This window comes from Tamandua tetradactyla, chromosome 7, assembly GCF_023851605.1.
Source record: "Tamandua tetradactyla isolate mTamTet1 chromosome 7, mTamTet1.pri, whole genome shotgun sequence".
NCBI lineage: Eukaryota > Metazoa > Chordata > Mammalia > Pilosa > Myrmecophagidae > Tamandua > Tamandua tetradactyla.
Window position 1 is genome coordinate 107,509,645 of NC_135333.1, and position 13,390 is coordinate 107,523,034.

At 42.1% G+C, this 13,390-nt stretch overlaps 1 long non-coding RNA gene across 2 annotated transcripts; it reads left to right on the plus strand.

Annotated features, from left to right (window-relative positions):
* Nucleotides 1-2,450: 2,450 nt before the first annotated feature.
* On the plus strand, nucleotides 2,451-12,245 carry LOC143689924 (uncharacterized). Of its 2 annotated transcripts, XR_013178973.1 has the most exons (5): nucleotides 2,451-2,598; nucleotides 3,230-3,316; nucleotides 8,635-8,744; nucleotides 10,130-10,352; nucleotides 11,854-12,245. It is a non-coding gene; the product is annotated as an uncharacterized LOC143689924 (long non-coding RNA). The 2 variants fall into 2 exon arrangements; XR_013178974.1 differs by lacking the exon at nucleotides 10,130-10,352.
* The last annotated feature ends 1,145 nt before the right edge of the window (nucleotides 12,246-13,390 follow it).

The following is a 13,390-nucleotide window of genomic DNA, read 5'->3' on the forward strand; positions in this document are numbered from 1 at the left end:
GATTCTGTGGGTCAGCAGTTATGGGCTGGGCTTAAACGCATTGTTCTTCTAGTCTCACCTGGAGTTGACTGGGGTTGAATGATCTAAGAAGGCCTTACTCATATGTCTGATGGTTGGTACTGGCTGTCAGCTGATCCCTTTCTCATCTTTAAGGGGACTAGACTAAGCTTCTTTACAAGGCAGTCTCAGAGCAATGATGCAAGAATATGAGAGCAGAAGTTGCAAGTCCCATTGAGTCCTTGCTTGGAAATCACACAATGATTTTTCTCCCACATTCTATTAGCCAAGGATAGTTATAGAGCCTGTTTAGATTCAAGAACTGGTACTAGGCTTCCCCTCCTAATGAAAGAGACAGCATTTTAACCCACCATGTTTATTAAAGGTGTGGTCCACTTGTCCTCTATTCCCTCCTCCCGAGACTCTGAATCACATCTTCCCAGAGTCTTTCTTCCATCCTTCTTTACTTGAATTTCCAGGAGCAGCATTTTCTGGTAGATAAGAACCAACATAAATCACTTGGTCTGTTTTATAAACTTCTCCCAGAGGGAAAAAAAGAAGACAAATAAATTTTACCCTTAGAAAAAGAATAGCGGTGTCAGATCAAGGCAATGGTAAAGTACAATTTACTGTTTGGTATCAGCTCCCATAAACCCAATTGAGAAGTATAATTTGGAAGACTGTAAATAGAATTCAATTTCTTCTGTTTACTGTTTGGAGTCTGGTATTTCTCCTAGCTAATTACATTTACATGATTGGTTTCTTAATCGTTTAGAAGCAGCAGCCCATAACTAAACAAAGACAATGATAATAACTTTCATGATTTTTATTATAATTAAAGTTCCAGAAACAAGTTTGAGTACTTAAAGTGTAGAGCAGTTCTGTAAAACAATGTTTTATGGGAGGCGCTCATGGAAAGTAAAGATTGCTCATACATTGGATTTGTCTAGTCTCCTAGAACCCTAATTTAACTTCATTTTTCAGCAATCCATTGTGTAAAAAAGAAGCAAATTATTATAAATTGCTGACATAACTAACTTATTGAAAAGAAAACAAAACTACTTTCTAGAAGCAATACAAGTTCAGTTTCAATCTCTTGAAATTAAAGAGAAGCCCTTGGGCCTGTAAATCAAAGAAAGGTTCAATTTTGCTCAGTATAAGGATGGATGAGACATAATTAAAACATTTCAGCATCAGAATAGAAACCAAGGGTCCTCTGGCACTCAAATAATAAGAAAACTCAACTAACCTTGATAGCTTTAACAATCCAGAAGTACAAATAAATTGGAGTTTGTTTTTATTTAAAGTAAAACTAACCTTATTGTTATTAACTGTGATTAACTACCATGTATGAAACCCCATCATGAACTTTAGTGCGCTATATAAATCATATCATTTAATCCTCACAGTAACTCTATGGCATATGTATATAATCATTTCCCATTTCACAGTGGAAGAAACAGACTCAGAAAGATTGCTACTTAGTCCAAATTCTCCAATTAACGGTGGCAGAGCCAAGACAAACCCAGATCTGCTGAAGCCCAAAGCCTTGCTGCTAGCAATGAACCTTCACGACCGACTGCTACTAAGAATACTGGGATGGATCTTTTTTCCCTCAGTGTCTCACAAACCCAGAGGCTCTATGCTCTTTCACCAGCTACTTCTCCTACATTAACTGCCAGTTTTCTGCTCTTCCCTCCTCAAAAGGCTCCCTGACTGGCTCCCCCATTCCCAGCCTCCAGCACCCCTGCTCCCAGCACTACCATCTCCATCCTCCAAGCACTCCCACGTGGGACACCACTGGCTTTCTTTGACTCACGTTAACATTACATCTCACTGGGCCTTCCAGGGTCTCAACCAGCTAGCTATGAAGCTAAGCCTTGATAATGAACTCAGGAGAGCATTTACAAGGCCTCTAAAGTAATGTGTGTGCTCACTGTGCACCCGTGCCTCTTTCACGACTTACCTACTTCATGAGCCTTTCTAATCCTTCACCCACGTCATCCTCCCTCATGCCCCACAAGACCCAGATCACACCATTATCACACAGCAGCAATACCTTAATGTGGGTGCCTCTTTTTGCATCTGCTTCTCCACTAGTCTGTGAAGTAAGAACCACGTCTCCTCCATCTCTGAATCCTCAGTGTCTTGCATTTTCCCTGGTACTTATTATTGAGTATTCAAAAAGCTCACTTGTTCAATGAATGAACAAATGAACGAATGAATGAATTCTCTCTCCTAATACACCTCAAAACACTTTCCCCATCCAAGCAAACGCTGCCTAAAATTATACTATTAGATATTATAATAGGGCCTTTTCTTCTCTTGGATTAAGAAGTTCCTAATTAAAGGACAAAGCCTCAGAGGAGTTGGGCAGAAGCCTCTTCAGTTGTTTAAGCCTCCGTGTGAATGACTATCTCAAGGAGAAATGATTGCTCGAGGAGTCTTGAAAGGAGATAAGGAAGAGAAAAATACAAAAAGATAGATGAAAAGACTCGAGATAAGCTTTTCCTCTAGCAGCTTTTCTGAGACAGCTCTGGTTGCCATAGTAACAGTAACGCTTCGCTTCGTGGCGCCTCCTTCCAGCTTCCTCACCTGCTGGTAAGGAGAAACTGAAAGCCACAAACTCTTAACCCCGCAGGGCATTCTCCTCACATCTCCTTGAGAGTGGGAGCCTGAGTCACACTCAGGAAAAGAGCAGCCTGGCTTGCACTAACAAGCGTGGCTTACGAGAGAATCTAGGGGAGCGGGCGGGGACTGAGCTGCAGCCGGGAGGTGAAGGCTGAAGCGTGGGCACCCGTGACACAGGAATAAAGCAATAAGCTGTCAACGTTGGCAAATAATCACAGCTGGGGCAGCAGTTCTCAGAGCTGATTACCTAGAGATCCTCTGGTTTAATTGATTTTATACAACCTCCTGACTGCCAAATTGGGAGCCTCAAACAATAAAGGCAATTTTCAAAGGACAGCTGCTTGCTCAAATGGACACCCCACATAGAATTGTTTACTGAAGCTTCTAATGACTTATTCTTCTCAACTGAGCTAGAAAATGTTTTTCTAAACAAGAAATGGGAAGGATGCCAGAATTGTGATAGGAGATAGTGGATGAGGGTGTCGCTACAGTGTGTAATTATTAGTCTCTCTAATCAAATCAGCAGCTTTATGTAAGATTTGCCCATTTCTGCAGCAGAAATATGACTGGGAAATACTAACAGACAATATCGTCTTTCTAGGTGCTTCCTTCTGTTCATGCTGTCCCGAGCATAACTCAAATCAACAATATTCTTCTTTTCAAGGCATGAAGAAAAAACAAATTAGGGGTAATCGTTCATTATGTTTGATTAATTTATTAACCAGTTTTGTTGATGAAGACATAAAATTGTTGAGACTTCAATTTAAAACATTGGGGATTCTAAAGACCTTTGTTTAGAGAAAATTATCTTTTTCATAAGCCCACCGAAGAGAGAAGCAAAACATATGCAAACAATTCCTAGAGTTGATCACGGTTCATTGAGGAACAAAACAGCAGAAACATGTAATTTCATGGCAACTCCCACCAACCACAGTCTCTCATTACCAGCAGAAATCCGAATAATTTACTTAGCAACCCTGCTGCTGGCATTTAGCCTTTGTCTTCCTCACATCTGGTGCTTCAAGTATGATGCATTTAATAAACATGTTTATAAGCCAGTCATTTATTTCTGGCACTATTTTTGCCTCTTTATACACCAAACTTCATTCACAGAGAGGAAACATATTAATTGTCCCATTGTTAAGTGACCTTTCTTTCTATATTGTTATGAGATTTTACAAAGCATGCTAATGAGCATGGTCTTAAAAATCAAGCATGGTATCAGCTGTAGGTTGACATCTTTGTACCACAATACTCAGAAGCAAAGCAGCAAGCCAAGGGATGGGGGTGATGGGGTGGGGAAGCCACCTTAAAACATTCCTATAAGGCTTACCAGACATCAGGCAATTACTCCGAAGTATCTCGTGCCCTCTAGATGACAGTGCGCAGTGCTTCATATTATTGCCACATGTTAAAATGGGAAATAAACTAGAGCTAATTTGATTCCAATTTGTGAAAATTGTATATAAAAATACAGGCAGATGGAGATGCCAGATAGTTACAAAACAACCAAAAATTTGTTTGCTATATCTTCTGTGGTAGTTTGGAAGTTGTATGTACCCTGAAAAGGATTAGTTTCCTTTAATCCACGCCTGTGGGTGTAGACCTTTTAATTAGGTTATTTCAACTGAGATGTGTGACCCGCCTCATTCAAGGTGGGTCTTAATCCTCTTAGTGGAGTCTTTTATAAGAGGATAAAACACATACAGAAACTAGAGAGATGAAATTAAGAGAAACTCACCAAAAATCCCCAGAGAAATTTAGGAAAAAAGCCACTGATGGAGAAGCAGAGCTGAAGCAATGAAACCTGGGAGAGAAGGACCAGCAGACGTTGTCCACGTGCCTTGTTGTTGGACAGAGGAGCCCAAACTTGTTGCTTACAAACCACCCCAAAACTTGGTGACTTAAAACAACAATCACCTGTTGCTCTTACAAGATGCGTTAGTAGCACAACTGCTCTCAGCTGGGCACGCTTGACCACCTGTGGTCAGCCGGCAGGTCAGCTGAGGGCTACTGGTCCAGGATGGCCTCCGCTGCAGCAACATGGCTCTGCGTCATGCGGTCTTTTCCATCCGCTAGCAGGCCGGTCTCGGCTTGTCCTCATGTTGGAAGCAATGTGGAGAGAGGGAGGAAGGGAGAGAGAGAGAACATGTCCCTAGTCTCTGGAAGCCTGGGTTTCAGTCTGACCGTCTGCCACGTTCCCTGGGCTTGCCCTTTATGCATGGCTGTTATGAGTACTCAGTGAAATGGTCTCTGTGATGCATTTTATAAATTATGAATTGTTATAAAGCAAATGTAATGTGGTAAGACACCACCAGCACATTCTGTCTTGATGTGTTCCTTGACAAGATACACAGACTATTATCCTCACTGGAGATGAACTCAGATGAATGGCCCCTGGGGCAGGAAACGCCATGCAAGATATATTTTTTATTTATAGTCTTCCCCCTGTTGCACAAGGCTTTGAGGCAGTTCGCTACAAAAATACATCTGAAAAATATAGTGTCCTGTAAATAAAAACAAAGAACTTGGACTAGGAAAAATGTCATTGGTAATAGGAAATCAAGACCTAGGGTAGGGTGGTAAGGGACACACCTCAAATATGCGAGCCATCAGGACAATAGTAAACCATATTTGAGTTTTCTGTTTGGCTCTCTACTTTCTTTTAATAGAGAATTTGTGGGTTTACAGAAAATCATGCATAAAATACAGGATTTCCATACACCGTCCTATCAGTAACACCTTACACTGGTGTGGTACGTTTGTTACAATAAATGAAAGCGCACTTTTATAATTGCCCTATTGATTATAGTCCACGGTTTAATTTTTTTTGCATGGGCAGGCGCCAGGAATCGAACCCAGGTCTCTGGCGTAGCAGGCGAGAACTCTGCCACTGAGCTACCGTGGCCCGCCCGTCCATGGTTTAATTTAGGAGTTATTTGTAGGTCCATGGAGTTTTTTAAGTTTTTATTCTAGTACTATATATACAACCTAACATTTCACCCTTTAGCCGCATTCAGATATGTATTGCAATATTTTAATTTGGGCTTTCTATTCCTATGAATAAAGTAAAAAGGGGTGTGTTTCCCAAAGTACTGTGCACAAGTTGGTGCTCTCCCAAACCCTCTGCGCACTAGTTGTGCGTGTCAGTGCCAGGCATTTCCTGCCCACGGTGGGTCCTGCCGGGGGTGAGAAAAAAGCAGTGCAGACTGCTCGGCTGCAAGGTGAGGAGAGGTCACCCACAGCCCACTAATGGGAGTCTTGTCACAGCTGCCGTAAGAACAGCTGGTGTTTGTGGAACAAGAGGAAGGCAGATGCTATGGAGTTTTCCATTCGGTCGAAGTCTCTTAACTAACTCCCATAAAAGGCACAACATGAAAGATGATATCAGTGATACAGGCACAGGTAAATGACAAGAAAATGGCAGAGCCGATTAAAATTTCCTTTTAAAATAAATTTAAATCTTAAAGGTAAGCCAATGTGGATATCAATATTAAATAAGTAACAGTATAGATGGTGGATAGCTAAGGCAAACTTGTGAGGGTATTATGTAAATGCCTGGAGTTTGGGAAAGGCCCTCATCTGAAACATCTATTAGGAGCAGCCCTGTTCCCCAGGGAACTTTCTGGGATGAGTTAGTAGCACCTATTTCTCAGAATGGGGTCTGTGCATCACGTGCTAGAAGACTGGTATGCAGAAAGAAAATAAGAAAAGTTAGGTTATGTAACAATATGAGAGGAATTAAGTTGTAGAATTGCCTGAATATTCCAGTTGACACAGGCACCTCACCTGCCAGATTGTTACACTTCTGGGGTCATCCCCTCCGGTTCTCAGAGTATATGGGATGTGACATCTACTTTTAACTAAACTAACGCCATAAAAGGCACAGAATTAAAGATGACATCAGTGATACAGGCACAAGCAAATGACAAGGAAATGGTAGAGCCTATACTTCTCTGATCCTTGGACTATCTAAGCTTTTTATCAGCCACATTATGAGGTAAAACAATGATTTGATCGTATCAAATGAAAGGACAGCCCCCAAATTTAAAATTAATAAGAAGGCTATTTGAAATATGGATCTACCTAGACTTTTATTAATTATGAAACTTGTCTTGAGTGTATATTGTGTCTTTGATATTAGCTAATAATGTGAAGTCATTGTGATTAGCAACACATTTTAAACTAAGCAGCCAGAACATCACCAACATAATTTAGCAATATTGTTTCAATTCTTATCTCATTCTTTTAAATTGCTATTCTATGTATATTTTATAATGTAGATAGTATACTAACATAACAGCATAGGATGTCAATTATAAATAAATTTATACAGATGGGGAGAGCATGTTGACATCTTTTTTACAAATGAGGTTTGTATTTGAAACAATTGCAGTTGCTTTAAATAACTAAAAAAAATAGCTGGTTGAGTAGATTTATTACATTTAGAATCACATTTGGAGAACGCTCACACTAATAATTCTTTTAATCTTAAAATAATTGATCTGAAGCTAGCATTTCTGATGGTGGTCTGATTATAGGCTGAATTGTTCAGAGAGGATAATTTTAGCTTAAGGGAAGAGATTCATCCTATTTTCTATGGCTAGGGACATGCATCTAAGTTAACCAAAGTCAGTTACAAATCATAACATTTAATTTCTTTGAAAGGGGGTGGAGAACAGCCCTGCTTTATGCCCCCAGACATTGTTAACTGAATCACCAAAGATATCCCTGCTTTGGTATAGCCATATGATGGAATATTATTCAGCCTTAAAAAGGGAACACAGTGCTGATACATGCTACAACATGGATGAACCTTGAACACATTAAGCCAGATACAAAAGGTCATATATTATGTGATTCTATTTATAGGAAGCATCCAGAACAGGTAAATCCACACAGAAAGCAGATTCATGGTTGCCAGGAGCCAAGAGGAGGGAGGCATCAGGAGTGACTGATTAATAGGTGTGGGGTTTCCTTTGGGGGAATGATAAAAATGTCTTGGAATTAGACAGAGGTATTGGTTATACAACACTGTGAATGTAATAAATGCCACTGAATTTAACACTTTAAAATGGCTAATTTTGTACTTTATATATATTTTACCTCAGTTAAAAAATAAGATATGCCTGTTGATCCGACTCTTTTAAAGGCTTACTTATATGAATATCAAAATCTATGGATCCATGTTGAACTCATTCACCCTGACCAAAAGCTAGCTACTGTCAAATACTAGTCAAATGTTGAGGAAAGGTCAATAAAAGCCTCAAGAAAGTCGAAAGGTGTTGAGTAACAATGAATGAACAAGCCAACACTGAAGCTCACTTGGTCCCCATATAAAATATTATCCTGGGGAACCTAGATCTGCAGGAGAGACACAAGAAAGCTGCAATGCTTAGGTGGAATTTCTATAGGCTGGGACATGGCTGTGTTTTTTGAAGAGGCCATCAGCCGTTCTTTGAGTCTAACCAGGTAGGATTATGTCCATGAAGTTCATTAAAGTTGTTAGGTTGATGACAATTGGTGTGAATGCATATGAAAAATTTTAGACCAGTTCCAATGGCAAAAATTATCAGCTGTCATTTGATTTAATTTAAGCAATAAGGAAATGTTACCCAATCTCAGCTGAAAGCTGCTAGGGTATCTATTTTATTTGAAACACATTCCCTGAGATTTTAAGAGATGAGCCCCTTAGGGAAGAGTCAACCTAAAATAAAATCAGTGAAAGATAGTCTGCAGCCTTTAAGAGGTATAGCATGAAAGGGAAAAATGAAGACACAAAGGAAGCACTCATAGCAAATGCAAATCTAAGGCATTGGTCTTCACAGAACATAGAGCACTAAAGGAGAGTCAGAAAGCAAGAATCTGCAGCACTTTTTCAGGATCATCCAAAGAGGCTTCTAAAAGTTCCTTGTTCTTTAGATCAAAGTAACCCTAAACATAGTTGAATCCTAAATGAGAAATGCCTTTTATGAATAGCCAGCTGTCTTTGTTCTAATTCCTTAGGCATTACACAATCCCCTGAGGAGTGTTTGAGCAGACAAGTGTACCTGAGCAGACCTGTGTAACAGGAAGGGAGCGCCCTTGCACAGCGGCCGGTACTGAATCTGGGTCAGGTACGGCTCACTGTAAACAAAGAAAGTAGAACAGAGCAGCCATCTGTAAAGTTAGTTATTGTGAGTCATCCCCCAAATCCTGTTTTCTCCATGTGCACAAATAGAACCGAGCTTCTTAACCAGCAAAATGAGGCTCAAAATCGTCCATATCATGTCCCTCAAAATAATCTGCCTACCTTAACCGGTTCTTCATTCATTCATTTATTCATGCAGTCCTCCAACATTATTTACTCAGAGGGTGGGGATGAGGGTCAAAAGTAAATAAAGTGGCCAGGGACGACGTCACTGAGAGGTCACATGTGAGCAAATTCTTGAAGGAGGTGAGAAAGAGTAATGTGTAATTAGGGGAAGAAACTTCTAGGAAAAGGAAACTGCAAGTGGAAAGGCCCTGAATAGGGAATGTGCCCAACATGTTTGAGGGAGAGCTTGTGAGAAATGAGCAAAGAAGAGAGTCATACATGAGGCATGAAAGGTCATGAGGCCATGAGGGAGTGGGCGGGGAGGGAGATGGACTGGGTAGGGCCCTGGGAGCCTTTGGCTTTTGCTCAGAGTGAGAGGGGCAGCCATTGGTGGGATTAAAGCAGAGGAGTGACATGATCAGACTTAACATTTCACATTTAACTGTGGGGAGATTAGGGCACTGTGCTGGTTTGAAAGGATTATGTGCCATAGGAAAGCTATGTTCTAATCCTGATCCAATCTGGTGGAAGCAGCCATTTGTTTAATACTGATTCAATAATATAGGTTGGAAACTTTTAATTAGATTATCTCCCTGGTGATGTGACACACCCAATTGTGGGTATTAACTTTTGGTTAGATAGAGATGTGACTCCAGCCATTGCAGGTGACTCTTGATTAGTTTACTGGAATCCTTTAAAAGAAGAAATATTTTGGAGAGAGAGCACTAGAACCAGCAGAGCCCATGCAGCCAGAGACCTTTGGAGATAAAGAAGAAAAACACCCCTGGGGGAGTTCCATGAAACAAGAAGCCTGAAGAGGAAGCTGGCAGACATTACCATGTTCACCATGAGCCTTTCCAATTGAGAAAGAAACCCTTAACTTCATCAGCCTTTCTTGAGTAAAGGTACCATCTTCTTGGTGCCTTCATTTGGACATTTTTATAGCCTTGCTTTAATTGTGATATTTTCATGGCCTTAGAACTGTAAACTTGCAACTTAATAAACTCCCCCCTTTTAAAAGCTGTTCCATATATTGCATATGACACCTAGCATATTAGAATAGGCTCCATCACCAGTTAGGAGAACACACTAATCTGCTGTGCCTAGGCAAGCCATGATGTTGACTTGGACCAGAATCAGCATAGTGGTAGAGATGAGAAGTGGTCAGGATCTAGCTTTTTTTTTTTTTTTTTTTTGCATGGGCAGGCACGGAGAATCGAACCCAGGTCTCCAGAATGGCAGGCAAGAACTCTGCCTGCTGAGTCACCATGGCCCGCCCAGGATCTACTTTTAAAGTACAACCAACAGGGTTTGCTGGATGAAAGAAGAGACAAGCATGACCTGGAATTTTTCAACCTGAGCAACTAGAAGGATGGAGCTGCCCTTAACTGAATGGGGAAGACTAAGACAAGAGCAGGCAGTGCTCAGGGTGAGATCAGGAGACTGGTTCTGGACAGGTCAAGTTGCAGATGCTTAGTAGAGGGCCAAGTGGAGCTGTCAGGTGGGTGGGTGATATGTGAGTCTGGAATTCAGGAGAGTAGTCCAGGCTAAAGATATAAATTTAGGAGGGCCAGCATGTAAGTGCCATTTAGCACCATGAGATAAGATGAGATCATGAGTGAGTGGAAACGGAAAAGGAAAGAGGTCCAAAGACTGAACCCTGGGGCACCTTTGAGGTTAAAAGACCCTCGAACCAAGGAAAAAGCACCAAAGGAGCATCTAAAAAGGTGAGACCAAAATCAGGAGAATATGGTGACCAGAACACAAGCCAGAAAGTTTTTCACGGAGGAGGGGACGGCTGCATCACAGGTGGACAAGGACTGAGAAATGGCTTCTGCTGTCAGCAACATACAGGCATGGTGCGCTAGGCAAGAGAAGTCTCAGTGATGCAGGGGCACGAAGCCTCACTAGAGAGGGCTCAAGGGAGAAGAAGGGGAGAAGTACCGAGGCCTGCCGGTATCAAGGACACCTCCTCTGAGTCCTGCTGTAACGGGGAGAAGACGGTAGGCAGGAAGGTCAAGAGAGACCAGGAGTGGGGGAAGGTTGTTTATTTTGTTTGATTTAGTTAGTTTTTGGTTTTTTTTTAAGACAGGAGAAACAACAATCTGTACACGGATGGAAATGATCTAGTAGAGAGAAAATTTTACATTTAAGCTCCTACAATGCCAGAAAAGAGACAAAGAGAGGGAGTGGAGAAAGCCATGGAAAATGGCGACTAGGGGGGAAAAAAAGAGTAAAGTTGAGACTACAGGAGAGAACTGCTGAATTAGTGGCCCTGAAGATATGACAGGAGATGAGATACTAATATAGTAACAATAATATAATAATAACTAACATGTAATGAGTGTTTACTATGTCCCGAGCACTGTTCTAAACACTGCACAACACCACCCCATTTAAGCCTCACATTAACCCCATGCAATAGGAATAATTATCTCCCCCACTTTACAAGTGAGGAACCAAAGCCCAAGAGCTTGCCCCAGAATGCACACTGTGAAGAAGGACCCCTGTTTCCTGATTTCCCCCCTAGGCCATGCTAGCCCATTGTGATCTTTGCTCTAATGCCCGCCCTGCACATAAAGGAACTGCCCCACTTGCAAAGGCCAATGTAGGCAGGAGCCTGGCAGGCTGAACCTCCTCCGATTTCCGAGGGTAGAGATGGAATCCTGGTGCAGACTTCAGCTGAAGGGTCAGGGACCAGAGTGCAGGAAAGAGGCTTTGTTCTAAGGAAAAGCAGGAAGATGGCAGGGTGCTCAGTGAACAGTGAGAGACCCAACTCCAAAGAAAGGAGGGTCCCACTGAGGCGCAGCCGGAGGGGCGTCCTGGGACAGGTGACAGAGGGGACAGTCTCAGATCCGGGCTAGAGAGCTGGACGTCCTCCTCCAGGCCAATGGCTTTTAAACTTTGCTTGTTTTGTTTTTGCTTTTCAGCAGGGGACCTCTTCTGTTAAAATGAAATATTACATGGGAAGTCCAATAAATAAAACAGACAGAAGCTAAGCAGAAAGTCTGAATTCCTGCAAAGCTTGCCCCTTACTGCCTTTGGAGAGCCACGCAGGGTGCCGGGGGCCCGGCGATAAAGCCTTTGAGAACTAGCAGGAGGAAGGAGGCAGGAGAAACCCAAACACTGACGGAACAGACAGCAGGCCACTGGTTGTCTTCTTTTTCTCCTTCCTCCCTCCCTCCCTCTCTTCCTTTCTCTCTCTTTTTAAGCAACCTTTTATTGATAATAAAAATAACACAAGTAAACTCTTTCTTCCTTTCTTAATAATTTAGGCAAAAGATAAAGTGGGTTTGAATACAAACGCCCCAGCCTTTCTTATTCCTACAAACATTTGAAAACCAGTGCTCTGGGCATAGGAGATTCAGAAGGGAGTCTCTATTTTTTTTTTCTTTAGTGTTAGAGCACCAGTACCTACCAAAGAACATAATGTCTTTTCCAGATGCGAACGGTTTTCAATCTGTGCTAAACAAATCAAGTTTTCTTTCCTCTTTTCTCTCTAATATTGGCTCCTGTTTTGGGCCAGTGCCTCCTACGGGGTGAGGCCTTTTCACCTTCACTCCAAGGGACTCCCGCTGTGCTGCTGAGTGACACTGAGTACATGCCAGCTCCAGGGGCTGGCGCTGCTCTGGGCGCTTTGCAAACACACCTTATTCTCATAACAACCCGTTCACACTTACCAAGGCTGGTCACTTCCACCTATAGCCTCTCTCAAATCCTTTCCCCTCTTCTGCACCCTTAACTGAACTGCCTGATTTCAGGCGCTTGTCATCTCTCAAGCATTGCAGCTGCTGGTGAAGCAGTCTTCTTTGCCTTGGCTTGCCCTGCTCCCCGACTGACTCCAAAGTCAGTTTTCTAAAAACCCAATCTGATGTTAACATCTGATTTGGGTTGAATTGTGGCCCCCAAATGAAATGTTGAAGTCTAACCATGAGCACCTCAGAATGTGACCTTATTTGGAAATATGGTTGTTGCAGATGGAACTAGCTAAGGTGAGGTTAGACCAAAGTGGGGCGGGCCCCTACATCCAACATGATTGGCATCCTTGTAAGAAGAGGAGAAGAGACAGACGTAAGGAGAAGATGGACATGTGACAACAGAAGTAGAGATTGAAGCTGCAAGCAAGGGATGCCGGGAATTGCCACTGAACTACCAGAAGCTAGGAAAGGCAAGGGAGGGTTCTCCCTGCTGACACTGTGAGTTAGGGCTTCTGGTCTCCAGAATGGTGAGACAATGGGTTTTCCATTGTCTTCAGCCATGCCATTTATGGTACTTTGTTACAGCGGCCCTAAGAAACTAAAACAATATCCTTCTGTAACTCCCTTGACATTTAAGATAGAATTCCTTCCTGAGCATGCCTTTTCTGACCTTTCCATGCTTGTACAACATCACCTCCTCCATGGGGCCAACGTCATAGGGCAACACTTAAGCCATTGGAGCGTCTGTCACCTGTATCACAGTCATCTG